This window comes from Hordeum vulgare, chromosome 6H, assembly GCF_904849725.1.
Source record: "Hordeum vulgare subsp. vulgare chromosome 6H, MorexV3_pseudomolecules_assembly, whole genome shotgun sequence".
Lineage (NCBI taxonomy): Eukaryota > Viridiplantae > Streptophyta > Magnoliopsida > Poales > Poaceae > Hordeum > Hordeum vulgare.
This window is the reverse complement of record NC_058523.1, coordinates 82,463,888-82,476,978: the sequence shown is the minus strand read 5'-3', so window position 1 is coordinate 82,476,978 and position 13,091 is coordinate 82,463,888.

The following is a 13,091-nucleotide window of genomic DNA, read 5'->3' as shown; positions in this document are numbered from 1 at the left end:
CCTTTCGTGCAAAGGAGGGAAGGACGTATGCAGGTTCCCAAGGAATCTTCCAAAGGTTTCCTTTCTGGTGCAACAAGGCCATCCCCGCCCACGAGCAGGACATACGTCATCCCTGGACCCGTCCCTACAACGCAGACATCCACTTTGCAGGCGAAGACCACCTTTGGGCAGGGGATCATGTTCCCCTCTTCCCCTTCAAAATGGCCCACTGTGGGATCCCTTCCCGCCAAAACGATATGGGAAGAGGATCGGGGCTGCCACTATATATATAGAGAGTGGGTTACTTCATAGGGGGGTCCGATCCATTCACTCATTCTCGGGCACCACGCAAAGGCACCCAGCCTCCGGAGGTCCTGGAACACTGTACTAGTTCATCCACCAATCTCCACGAGAGGGAATTCACCAAAGCAGGAGTAGGGTATTACGCTTTCCAGTGGCTCGAACCAGGGTAAACTGTCGTGTTCTGTGTCTTCCTCACCATCGAGTGAGTTCTTTGCCATCCCCTGCGAGTAGCAAGTTAGGTGAGGCGAGCCTGCGAGAGATCTTCATACATACCCCTGAGTTCAAACCTTTAGGGTTTTGCGGAGCCCGAAATCCGACTTTCGCCTATCCTGCCGCCAGTGAGCTCTCCCCTGTATTTGTCTCGAGGTAGAGGATGACCTAACAGGGGAGCCCCACCTGTCAGTGCCTGTCTCTCTCTCCTCCCGCCTCCCAGTCACTGGTTGCAAGGCCACGCACGTCAGGTTCAAACCTGATGGGGCATGCGCACCTCGGCTGGCTGACTGGCCGGCTAGTTGGGCCAGCCCAGATGTTGGCTGGCCCTGGCCTGGCGATTGGGCCCTTCTCTTTTTATTTTGTAGATTTTATTTAAATTAATTCCACGGGGCTATAAATGCATCCAATTCCAATAATTTTTTGACCATTATTTTTGTTTAAATATGAGGAATTTAATAAAACTCCGTGAGTAAATTTTAGAGGAACTTTTATGTATATGTTTATTCTAAAACAAAGTTTAGAGTAATTTCAGGCTTTGTTAAAAAGGTTTTAAAAATCTTTTTCACTCCAAAATCAAAAACAAGTATTTTTAGAAGTGAAGTTGGCATTTTAGAGAGTAGGATAACATTTTAGAAGTGCATTATGAGCTTTGTTTTCGCTGCAATTCTTATTATTTATATTATTATCACGAGGATGGATCACGTGGTTGACGAAGGACTTCGACCCGAAGACCTCAAAGACCAGGGATACTTTGCTGACCAAGGCAAGCAGCCCTTTCACCATGCTTGAGAAAATATTTTATGCATGCGATGTTTGATATTTCCTTCTGATGCATGTGATGAAGATTGAATCGATAAACTCCTCGGTATGGTGTTTCCGATGGTTCCTCGATATCACTTGCATTTAAGCATGACCCTACCATCTATGAGGGTCACACAGTTAACAAGTTGATAGGTTGATAGTAGTGCTACACATAGGATGATCACATGCAAGGTGATGGTAACGCAGGTGATTTCATAAGCTTTTTCGAAAACCCCTTTGAGTGCTACTAATGCTCGAGGGTGATGGTGTTGAGATGGTAACCACTTGAAGAAGAAGTGGTGTACGAGAAAAGAATTTGTGTGTGTGCTTTCAAAAACAAGGAGATATTTAAGATGTGTCGACCATCCCAACCTTACATGTGCGACCATGATACACCTTATGGGACGGGGCTTTGTTGACTACTTTGGTCGCTACTAGCAAGGAGCCCGCATTACTAGTGACGGGAGTAACATGGTCACTCTCGGGACGGGGTCGTGCCAGGTAGAACGACTATGCTGCTTTTACAGGTTCCGGGCACACCATTGGTCCCTGCATGGAAGATATGATCTAGAGCGAGGCTCGTAAGATTTACATCATGTGGGTTGGGTACCAATTGAGTGGACACTTTGTTTGGTGTTGTCACGGTAAAGTCATTGTTCGGGTACTTACCTTGGGTATGTTGTATACCGCAAGTCGTGGGTGACAAGGAAGCTCCCCGAGTCTTGTGGGTACATCGTGCAACCTCTATAGAGTGTAAAACTATTCGAATAGCCGTGTGGACGGTCAATGATAGTTGGGTAATCCTTCTTAAACTGTGTCCGGTCATTTTAGCATAAACCAAAGGTGCGTGTGTGATAAAGGTGTTATAGGAGAAAGGGGTTACCTGAGTCAAGTCTGGTGACTTGGCATAGTGGTTGAACATGAGGTGTTCAGCCCTCGGTATAAAATGTTGATATCTGTAACCTGTTCATGTGGTTACTATTTACCTTATGATGCATGATCATACAAGTACTTGACCATGTTAATGCAATTAGGGAAAAACTTGCTTTCCGCAAAAGTTGTATTCTATAATTATATCATGCTTCATTTTTCCTTGTCCATATCATGGGTTGCTTGCTTGTACGTTCATTGTACTCATTGGCTTGCCACTAGTTATTTAATTGGCCAGGCATGGAAGAACCGGAGTACGGAGAATAGTTGATCGTCGGAGTCGGACATCCGATCTAGGACGCTTCCCAGTTAGTATTCTTGTAGGTTAAGGCTGATGGCATGAGTTCACGTTATCATCCAAGTTATCTGCATTTCATTAGTACGTCGGTGTGTCAGCTTTCGATGCCGTATTTATGTAATGACTTGGCCATAATGACCCTATGTGTATCAGACGTTATTTATGGATGTAAGACTCTTGTTATTCAGTATGTGTGTGTTTAGTGAGCATTGATCTCTGCGATCACTGTACACGTGCATTCCACGATCTTGACATACAAGTCGGGGTCCCCACAAGAACCCACCTAATGAGTCTAGGTTTAGCATCTTTCTTTTCCATAATATATTTTATAGCAGTATGATCGGTGTGAGCAATTACTTGGGAATCAACAATATAAGAACTGAATTTATCATGAGCAAACACAACTGCTAAAATTCTTTTTCTATGGTATCATAATTCCTTTGAGCATTTTCTAGAGTTCTACTAGCATAACAGATGACATTTAATTTTTTATCAACTCTTTGTCATAGAACGACACCAACAACATAATCACTAGCATCACAAATAATTTAAAAATTCAAGTCCCAGTCTGGTGGTTGAACAACGGGTACAGTGGTCAAGGCTTCCTTAAGTGTTTCAAAGGCTTCTACACAATCATCATAAAAACAAATGGAACATCCTTTTTTAAAATATTTGTAAGAGGCCTATAAATTTTAAAGAAGTCTTTAATAAACCTCCTATATAAACCAGCATGACCAAGGAAACTAAGAATACCTTTGATATCTTTATCCACCTCAATGCCTCGTTTAGAAATTTTATGAACCAACACAATACCTTCATTAACCATAAAGTGGCAAGATTAGTTTGCTCACATCTCTGCAAAACTCGATCAAGGTTACTCAAGTAATCATCAAAAGAAGTTCCCTAAAAAAATCATCCATGAAACCCTCAACAATCTTTTCACAAAAATCATAGAATATAGCAGTCATACATCTTTGAAAGGTAGCGGGTGCATTGCACAAACCAAAAGGAATATGTCTATAAGCATAACTTCCAAAAGGACAAGTAAAAGATGTTTTTTCTTGATCAGATTGTGAAATAGGTATTTGAGAGAAACCTGAATATCCATCTAGGAAGAAAAAATTTGTGTGCTTAGAGAGTCTTTCTAGCATTTGATCAATAAAAGGTAGAGGGTAATGATCTTTCTAGTTGCTTTGTTTAATTTTATGAAATAAATTACCATTCTATAGTCAGTGACAATTCTTTGTGGAATAAATTCATTCTTATCATTAGGAACAACAATAATACCTCCTTTATTAGGGACACAATGAACTGGGCTTACCCATCTACTATCAGCTATGGGATAGATTATACCTACTTGTAGAAGTTTTAATATCTCAGTTCTTACCACTTCTTTCATCTGTGGATTCAACCGACGTGGGTGATCAACAACGGGTTTAGCACCAGGTTCCATATTAATCTTGTGCTGACATAGAGTGGGACTAATGCCCTCAAGGTCATCAAGTGTATATCCAATAGCAGCTCGGTGCTTCTTCAGAACTTTCAATAATCTTGCTTCTTCATGTTCTGAAAGGCTAACACTAATAATAATAGGATATATCTTCTTTTCATCAAGATAAGCATATTTCAAAGTATCAGACAATTGTTTCAATTCAAACAGAGGATCACCTTTAGGTGGAGTAGGACCTCCTAGAGTTTCAATAGGAAAATTGTTTTTAAGCACACGTTGTTGTTCAAAGAAGATGTTATCTATTTCGTTTCTTTCATGCATATGCATATCATTTTCATGGTCTAGCAAATATTGTTCTAAAGGATTAGTAGTAGGCACGACAACAGATGCAAGTCCAATTATCTCATATTTATTGGGAATTTTATTCTTATGATGTTTTCTATTAAACTTGGAAAAATTAAACTTATGAGAATCACCACCAAAATTAACAACGACAGTTTGTTTATGGCAATCTATAGTAGCATTAACGGTGTTCAAGAAAGGTCTACCAAAGATAGTGGGACAAAACTCATCTTTTGGGGAACCAATGAGAAGAAAATCAATAGGATATTTTGTTTTCCAACACAAGACTTCAACATCTCTAACAACCCAAGTGGTGTGATGGTGTCTCTATTAGCAAGGTAAATAGTAACATCTATGTCTTCTATTTCAGCCGGTGCTATTTCATCCATAATTTCTTGATACAAAGTAAAGGGAATAACACTTTCGCTAGCATCTATATCACATAAACCATGGTAAAAATGATCTCTCATTTTAATTGAAATGACAGGCATGCCAACAACTGGTCTATGTTTATCTTTCTCATTAGGGTTAGCAATTCTTGCAGTTTCACCATAGAAGTAGATAACATGTCTATCAATTTTATTCCAAGATATATTTAACCATAGCAACATTAGATTCTACCTTAAGTTATTCAGAAGGTTTAGGTCCTTTCATATCAGTTTTGCGAACCACGGTTGAAACCTTAGCATGTTGTTTTATCTAAACAGGAAAATGAGGTTTTCAATGTAAGCGGTAGAGAAAACTGGGTCAAAATTATAAATAATAGTTTCTTCTTTAGCTATTATTGGTTCTTTAATTTTTTCTTTAATAGGGGGATGACATTTAAACCACTTCTCCTTAGGGAGATCAACATGAGTATCAAATGATTCACAAAAAGAAGCTACTATCTCAGAGTCAAGTCCATACTTAGTGCTAAACTTTTAAAAAGCATCGGTATCGATAAAAGATTTAACACAATCATACTTAAGCTTAATACATGACTCTTTACCTTTGTCGAGTCCCAATCTTCAGAGTTGTGTTTAATCCTTTCTAAGAGATCCCACCTTGTCACACCCTGTTTTTACACCACTTTGCCGCTATTGTTCTCTTTTCAAAAGTTGGAATAAATTAAAACGTTTTAAGTAAGTGGCATGAGTGTCTTGATTGCAATTGCTTGTATGTGTGATTGTGAGTGGATCACCAAAAACTATTTCTATAAAATATTATTTCTACAAAAACCCATTTTATTATTTTTGTAACTTCAAACCCCTGCTTTGGGATTTGGACTACAAGTCCGTGATTTGAGGGAAGTGCTTTTACCCAACGATTGTATCCTGATTCTATTATTAAAATAAATCTTCAAAACCATAAAATAATTATTTTTAAAGTCATTTTTCTATTTTACTTATATACCCTTTTCTAAGGCCAGACATGGTATTTCTTGGTGAATTTTTTTCTACCTTAGAAAATCTAATAAAATTTAGGAAGACTCTGAGCACATATATTTTCCATACATAAGAGTTGCAACCCCTTGTCATGTTCAAAATATTGGACTAAACTCTTGAAGACCATTTTTTCTGTTTTGATATGTTGAAATATTTCCAAAGGAAATATTCTGAATAAATTCTAAGAAAATTCTAGCATGTCCCACATGCATTATTTGGTGGTCATGCCAAGTTTCACCCCCATCCAAGGAGGCGTGGTTCAACAAGTAATCCAGAAACCCTTTTGGTTCAGAACTAAGTTGGAACAACTCTTCATTGCCAAGTTTGTCAAATTGGTCTCAAACTTTGGAGGAGTGTCCAATACCCCAAATAAGTAGGTCATGCCAAGAATTGGATTTGAGGGAATTGAATTGATCACATTTTCTCACAAGATTAAAGATCTCCCTATTTGTGGGTATTTCCAAGTTTTCATTGTCAAACTTGCTCAACTGAGCTCAAATTTCGCAAAGCCTCCTAATTATGTCTACCATCCAATCATGTTAACTATCAAAGCTATTGGAGGAGGTTAACTCCCCAAAACCAGCATCAAACACCTTCTGCCAGTTTAAAAAACCAGTAACTAGAACCCCAACACTTGCTCCCTTCACCCGAAAGTTGTGTCATAGGTTGCTTGTGCCTCCCTACAGCTGTAGCCGAGAGCCCCAGCTCCAGTTCAATGACAGGGAGCGAAAATCTTCAATTAACCTAGGGAGGCATGCAGAGGCTGCGCATACAAGAAGTGGGATGCCAAAGCTACGCTCCGGACGCGCTACAGGTCGCACCCGAGCCCAGGGAGGCCTGCCACGGCCAGATCCTGCCCCCTTCCGTTGCTCCTCTTTGACCATATCATCGATCGTGTCCAGGGAAGCGTTAGGCCCGTCTCTTCCCCCTCTCCTCTACCCTAGGCAAGCCGTGCCCGCGGGTGCCCAAACAGGCCAGAAGAACCCCCCCCCCCCACCGCGGCGCGACAAGAGCATGCCCCCGTTCTTCCTGAAGATCCCCCGTGGTCCAAAACCACGTGTGCAATACCACGGGCTCGCTCCCTAGACCTCTCTCCCCCTCTAGCCACAACAGTAGCATCATCGACACACCACCCTTCGGTGGATCGTCGCCCGCCTATATATAGGCCCCCAACTCTCCCCCACCTCTAGCACCCTCTCTAGCCTCCAACCGACCACCCCTAGTGCCCCCTTGAGCTAAACGAGTACCAATGCTCGAGATCGACCGAGGGGCTGCCGCATCGGGGCTCCGTCGATCTCGGGACACAAGCACGCTCTGACGCTCATTCCACCTCCCATGTGACTGCAAGAGCTTCCTGGTCCTCCTCCACCTCTTCCCCGACCTTCTCCACCCCTTGAGCATCGTCACCAACTCCCTCCCAAAAGCCTGCACCGCGACTTCTTCGTTGCCAACCACTTAAGCCACCACCGCCGTTCCTTCGACACTCATCTGGAAGGCAGGAGTGCTAGGAGTCCATTCTTGCACTCGCCCGTCCTCGACCTCGCTGGAACTGCCGCCGATGAGCCTTCCCTCCTCACTATCCTGAGGTAGGAGACAACCCCGACAGGAGTCTCCCACCTGTCGACGGGTGCCTCTCTCCCTATCTCTCCTCTCTATCGCTGGCCGTAGGGCCCCGCACGTCAGCTTTGAACCTCACAGCGCGCGTGCCTAGGCAGACTGGCTGGCTGGCTAGTTGCCTAGTTGCCCCGACCTAGTTGCTGGCCAAGAGTGGCGAGTGAGCTGTCCCTTTTCTTTATTTATTTACTGTATTTTCAAAAAGAATTTCGAGATGATTAAATAATCACTCAGTTTCAAATATTTTCCACCATAATTATTGTAAAATTATTAATAATATTTCTTGTGCAATTTTTACAAAAACTTTTATACACAGTTTCGAATTAAAACCTAGTTTAAGTGTTTTAACCTCTGTTAAAAAGAGTTCTCAAAATATTTTCCACTCCAAAACCACAAACAAATATTTTTAGGAATAATGTTAGAATATTACAGAACAGGGTAACATTTTAGATGTGAGTTTGTGCTCTATTTCTTGTTGTGGTTCTTATTATTGCTATTATTATCTCTGCGATAAAACGCGTGTTTGACGAACGACTTGGACCCGAAGATCTCAAAGACCCTGGGTACCTACACTACTAAAAAGGGGCTATAGCTAATATGGACATTAATGGCGCACCTTGTATGTGGTGCGCCACTACTATATAGTCGTGGCGCACCAGATATTGGTGCGCCATTATTGTCCATATTACTAATGGCGCACCTTGTGTGTGGTGCGCCATTACTATCTTTGTCCTGGCCCCACACCCTTTCCTAGACTTATCAGTGGCCCACCAGGGGAAGTGCCCCATTACTAGTTTTAACTAGTAATGGCGCACCACATCCACGACGCACCACTACTAACAATTTTTTTCAGCTTTTTTTTCCAAAACTACAAATGGCGCATTCTTACCAGGTGCGCCATTAGTAACCCTAGTTACTAATGGCGCGTTCTTTGTGGGTGCGCCATTGGTAACCTGGGAGCAGCAGATATTTTTGACAGCCACTTCACACTCACTTTCCCCCCACTTCATTCTCTCCACCTCTACCAACCTTGTTGGTTTCGGCTGCCTCCTTCTCCTCACCTCATTTGCACCATAGATTCACCCAAATTAAGTGGCTAAATTTCCTTGTTTTTATAGGTAAGTAAGTGGAAAGCATTCTTTACGTTCTAGATCTACTTTTTTCTCCGTCCAACGTGTACACACTTTTATGGCCTCGATCTACGTATGTTTGTGGTGTTGCATATGTTTGTGTTTGCAGGTACCGGTATTTGAAATGCGATAGTTGCCAATATTTTGCCGGAATGTTTATTCATTTCCGTTTCGGCCAAAATTTGGCATTATGCATTTTTTGGTCTTATTTTTAGGCAAAGTCATGCCAAAATTTTTTTTGGTTCTAAAATATCCTTTTGCTCTACCCCGCAGGCGACCATGTTCCCCACGATGACCGAACACATCATGAATAGGTTTTTGACCTCCGCAAAGACCGAGATGCTTCAAAACAACGAGACGGAGATAAGATGTCCGTGTCGAAGATGCAAGCTGAAGAGCCTTATGGACCCGGATTCCAGACAGGTGTGGGACCACCTGCTCGTGCGTGGTTTCATGGATGGCTATCGGTGGCAAGGTGATGAAGATGATTATGAAGTCGTCCATGGGGGCCGGGCAAGAAATAAGGAAGGGCCGCAAGACAATAGCGGCGAGGGCGCGCGAGAAGACGAAGAATCTCCAGGACATGATCACGAAGTAGATGCAAGACACAGTCATCATGTAGAAGATGTCGGACATGATGATGAGGAAGATCAAGACAAAGGGCATGATCATGAAGATGAAGATGCCAGAGCAGATGACGATAGACCATCGATGGGCTGGGTGCAGGACCCTCATATTCGAGAGCTGCTTCTCAAGCAGACGGGTAATGCAAGAGCTGCCGCTCGCGAGAAAGCCAAGCTGGATCAACTGGAGATAGATGCGGTTACTCCATTGTATGAAGGATGCAGGCCCGAGGATACCCGCCTGAAAAGAACGCTCATGGCTCTGGAGATGAAGATAAAACACAAAATGACCGACACATTCTTTGACGAGAACATGCCATTCTGGCAGGAACGTCTTCCCATGGGGAACTAGTACCCGACCAGTTTAGAGGAGGCGAAGAAAATTGTGTGTCCTCTGGATTTACCGCACATGCAATACCATGTGCGCTTGAATGATTGCATCATTTATCGGGACGAGCACGCGGAGTCTACCATATGTCCGGTGTGCGGCATCACTCGATAAAAGAAGAGGAAGAAAGCTCCTCGAAAAGTGGTGTGGTACTTTCCGATCACTCCTCGTCTGCAGCGGTATTTCACGGACCCTAAGCAAGTAGGTCTCCTGCGTTGGCACGCGGATAGGGAGAAGAAGAAGCGAGAAGATGACGGAAATGATCCAGAGATAAATAAAAAAGACAAGATGCTGAGTCACCATAAGGATGCGAGCCAGTGGCAAGCGTTGAACTTTGACCACCCAGAATTTGGGGACGATCCAAGGAACATCATGCTGGGCACGAGCACCGATGGAGTCAATCTGTTTGGCAGCCAGAGAAGCACACATAAAACCTGGCCTGTGTTTGTGTGGATGTACAACCTTCCCCCCTGGATGTACATGAAGAGAAAGTACATTCACATGAGTATGCTAATTGAAGCGCCGAAACAACCATGGAACGACATCAATCTGTATCTGCGGCTACTGAAAGAGGAGTTAGACACGTTGTGGAAAACGCCAGCCAATACGTGGGACGCTGCAGCAAAACAATATTTCCCTATGAGAGACGCACTGCTCACGACGGTGCATGACTATCTCGGTTACGAATATGTCACGGGGCAGGTGGTCCACGGATTTTGTGCATGCGTGAGGTGCATGGATGACACAACGTATCGCCAGCTAGATAGAGATCCCGAGTCTTCGAAATCCGTGTTCATGGGACATCGAAGGTGGCTTCGCGACGATGATGCATGGAGAAAATGCAAGGATCTGTTCGATGGTGAAACCGAACCCCGAAGACCCCTGCTACTTCAACAACAAACCTTCCCTGGTACGGCGCCAGCGGTCCTGCTGCTACGGCTACGCCTTTAGGGACTTCCTTGGCAAATATGCAAAGGATTTCCCCGCGGCCTTGGAGCCTTGTGTTGGTGTTCCCTTGAAGAGGAAAGGGTGATGTAGCACAGCGGCGGTAAGTATTTCCCTCAGTTTTGAGAACCAAGGTATTGAACCAGTGGAAGATCTCGTCAAGTCACAAGTACCTGCACAAACACAAAGAGCTTGCACCCAACGCTATGAAGGGGTTGTCAATCCCTTATATATTGTTTGCAAAGTGAGAACTAAAAGCAACAATGTAAACAAGCAAAGTAAAAGTGAAAGTGGAAACGATAGTTGTGAATAGACCCGGGGGCCGTAGTGTTCACTAGTGGATTCTCTCATGAAAGCAAGTAGACGGTGGGTGAATGAATTACTGTCGAGCAATTGATAGAACCGCGCAAAGTCATGACGTTATCTAAGGCAATGATTATATCTATAGGCATCACGTCCAAAACAAGTAGACCGATACTTTCTGCATCTACTACTATTACTCCACACGTCGCCCGCTATCCAGCATGCATCTAGTGTATTAAATCCAAAAGAACAGAGTAACGCCTTAAGCAAGATGACATGATGTAGATGGACAATCTCATATCTATGATAAAATCCCATCTTGTTACCCTTGATGGCAACAACACGATGCGTGCCTTGCTGCCCCTTCTGTCACTTGGAAAGGTCACGACACGGTATGAACCCAAAACCAAGCACTTCTCCCATTGCAAGAATCATAGATCTAGTTGGCCAAACAAAACCCAAGACTCGGAGAGACGTACAAGGATATCAAATCAAGCATATAAGAAATCAACAAAGACTCAAATATAATTCACAGATAATCTGATCACAAATCCACAAATCATCGGATCTCGACAAACACACCGCCAAAGAGGATTACATCGGACAGATCTCCATGAAGATCATGGAGAACTTTGTATTGAAGATCCAAGAGAGAGAAGAAGCCACCTAGCTACTAACTACGGACCCGTAGGTCTGAAGTGGACTACTCACGAGTCATTGGAGAGGCGATGATGTTGATGTAGAAGCCCTTCAACAGCAAAGTCCCATCTGGCAGGGCACCGGGAAAGGGTCTCTAGATGAGATCTCCCGGAAACGAAAACTTGCGGCGGCGGAAAAGTGTTTTCGTGGATGCCCTGATTTTTTCTGGATTTTTAGGGAATTTGTAGGCCAAAGAGCTAGGGCAGGGGAGCGCCAGGGAGGCCACAAGCCTGGTTGCCGCGAGCCCCCTGGCCGCGGCAACAGGGCTTGTGGGCTCCCTGTGAGCCCACTGCCTTGGCCCTCAAGCCTCCCGGTCTTCTTCCGTTCTGGAAAAAAATTATTTCGGGGATTTTATTCCGTTTCGACTCCGTTCCAAACTCAGATCTGAAAAGAGTCAAAAACATAGAAAAAACAGGAACTAGCGCTTGGCACTGAATTAATAAGTTAGTCCCAAAAAAGATAAAAAAGGTAAACAAAACATCCAAAGATGACAAGATAACAACGTGAAACCATCAAAAAATATAGATACGTTTGAGACGTATCAACCCCCACGTACGAGGAGCAGCGAGGAAATAGACGAGCAGTTGAAAAATTGGAAAGAGTGCCCACCGCCGGGAAAGAAGCGAAAGGCGCCAGAGCCGCTGGTGAAGGTATGGAAAACGAGGTCTGTTTTCTGGGACTTGTCGTACTGGAAGATCCTCCGTGTGCCTCACAACCTTCATGTCATGCATATCACGAAGAACGTGTGCGAGAGTCTGCTTGGTACCCTGCTCAACATGCCAGAGAGGACCAAGGATGGGCCGAAAGCAAGGGCAGACTTGCAATCAATGGGCATCCGGGAGGAGCTTCACACAAAACGCCCTAATGATGATGATGATGTTGAGGCGAAGGACACACAGAGTCGTCGCAAAGGCAAAAAGGCCAAGAAGATCGAATATGACTGCCCTCCGGCGTGCTTCATTCTATGTCAGAAGGAGATCGATCAGTTTTTCACCTACCTCGTAGAGTAAACCTTCCTTACGGTTACGCGGGAAAGATAAGCAGATACCTAGACTCAGTGAAGCAGAAGTTCAGCGGGATGAAGTCTCACGACTGTCACGTGCTGATGACGCAGATACTTCTAGTTGCAATCTGTGGGATCATGGACATGCACGTCCGTGAAATGCTATTTGGCCTATGCAACTTTTTCGACGTCATCTCTCAGAAGTCAGTTGGCGTGAGGCAACTCAAAAGGCTATAGTAAGAGATCATGGTAATACTATGCGAGCTTGATATGTACTTCCCGCCCACATTCTTCGATGTTATGGTGCATCTGCTGGTCCATATCGTGGAGGATATCATCCAACTCGGGCCGACGTTCCTGCACAACATGATGCCATTCGAAAGGATGAATGGTGTCAAAAAGGATACGTTCGCAACAGGGCACGTCCAGATGGAAGCATAGCCCAGGGCTTTTTGACCAAAGAGTGCATCACCTTCTGCACGAATTATCTAGGCATCGAGAACCCTGTTGGTCAGCCCGTCAACAGGCACCTCGGCAGGCTCGATGGATGGGGTCACCGCGAGGGTCGCCGCGAAATGCATGTTGATTTCAAGGGTCGACTCACCGACTTTGAAAGAGCAAACCTAGTCATGCTACAACACATAGA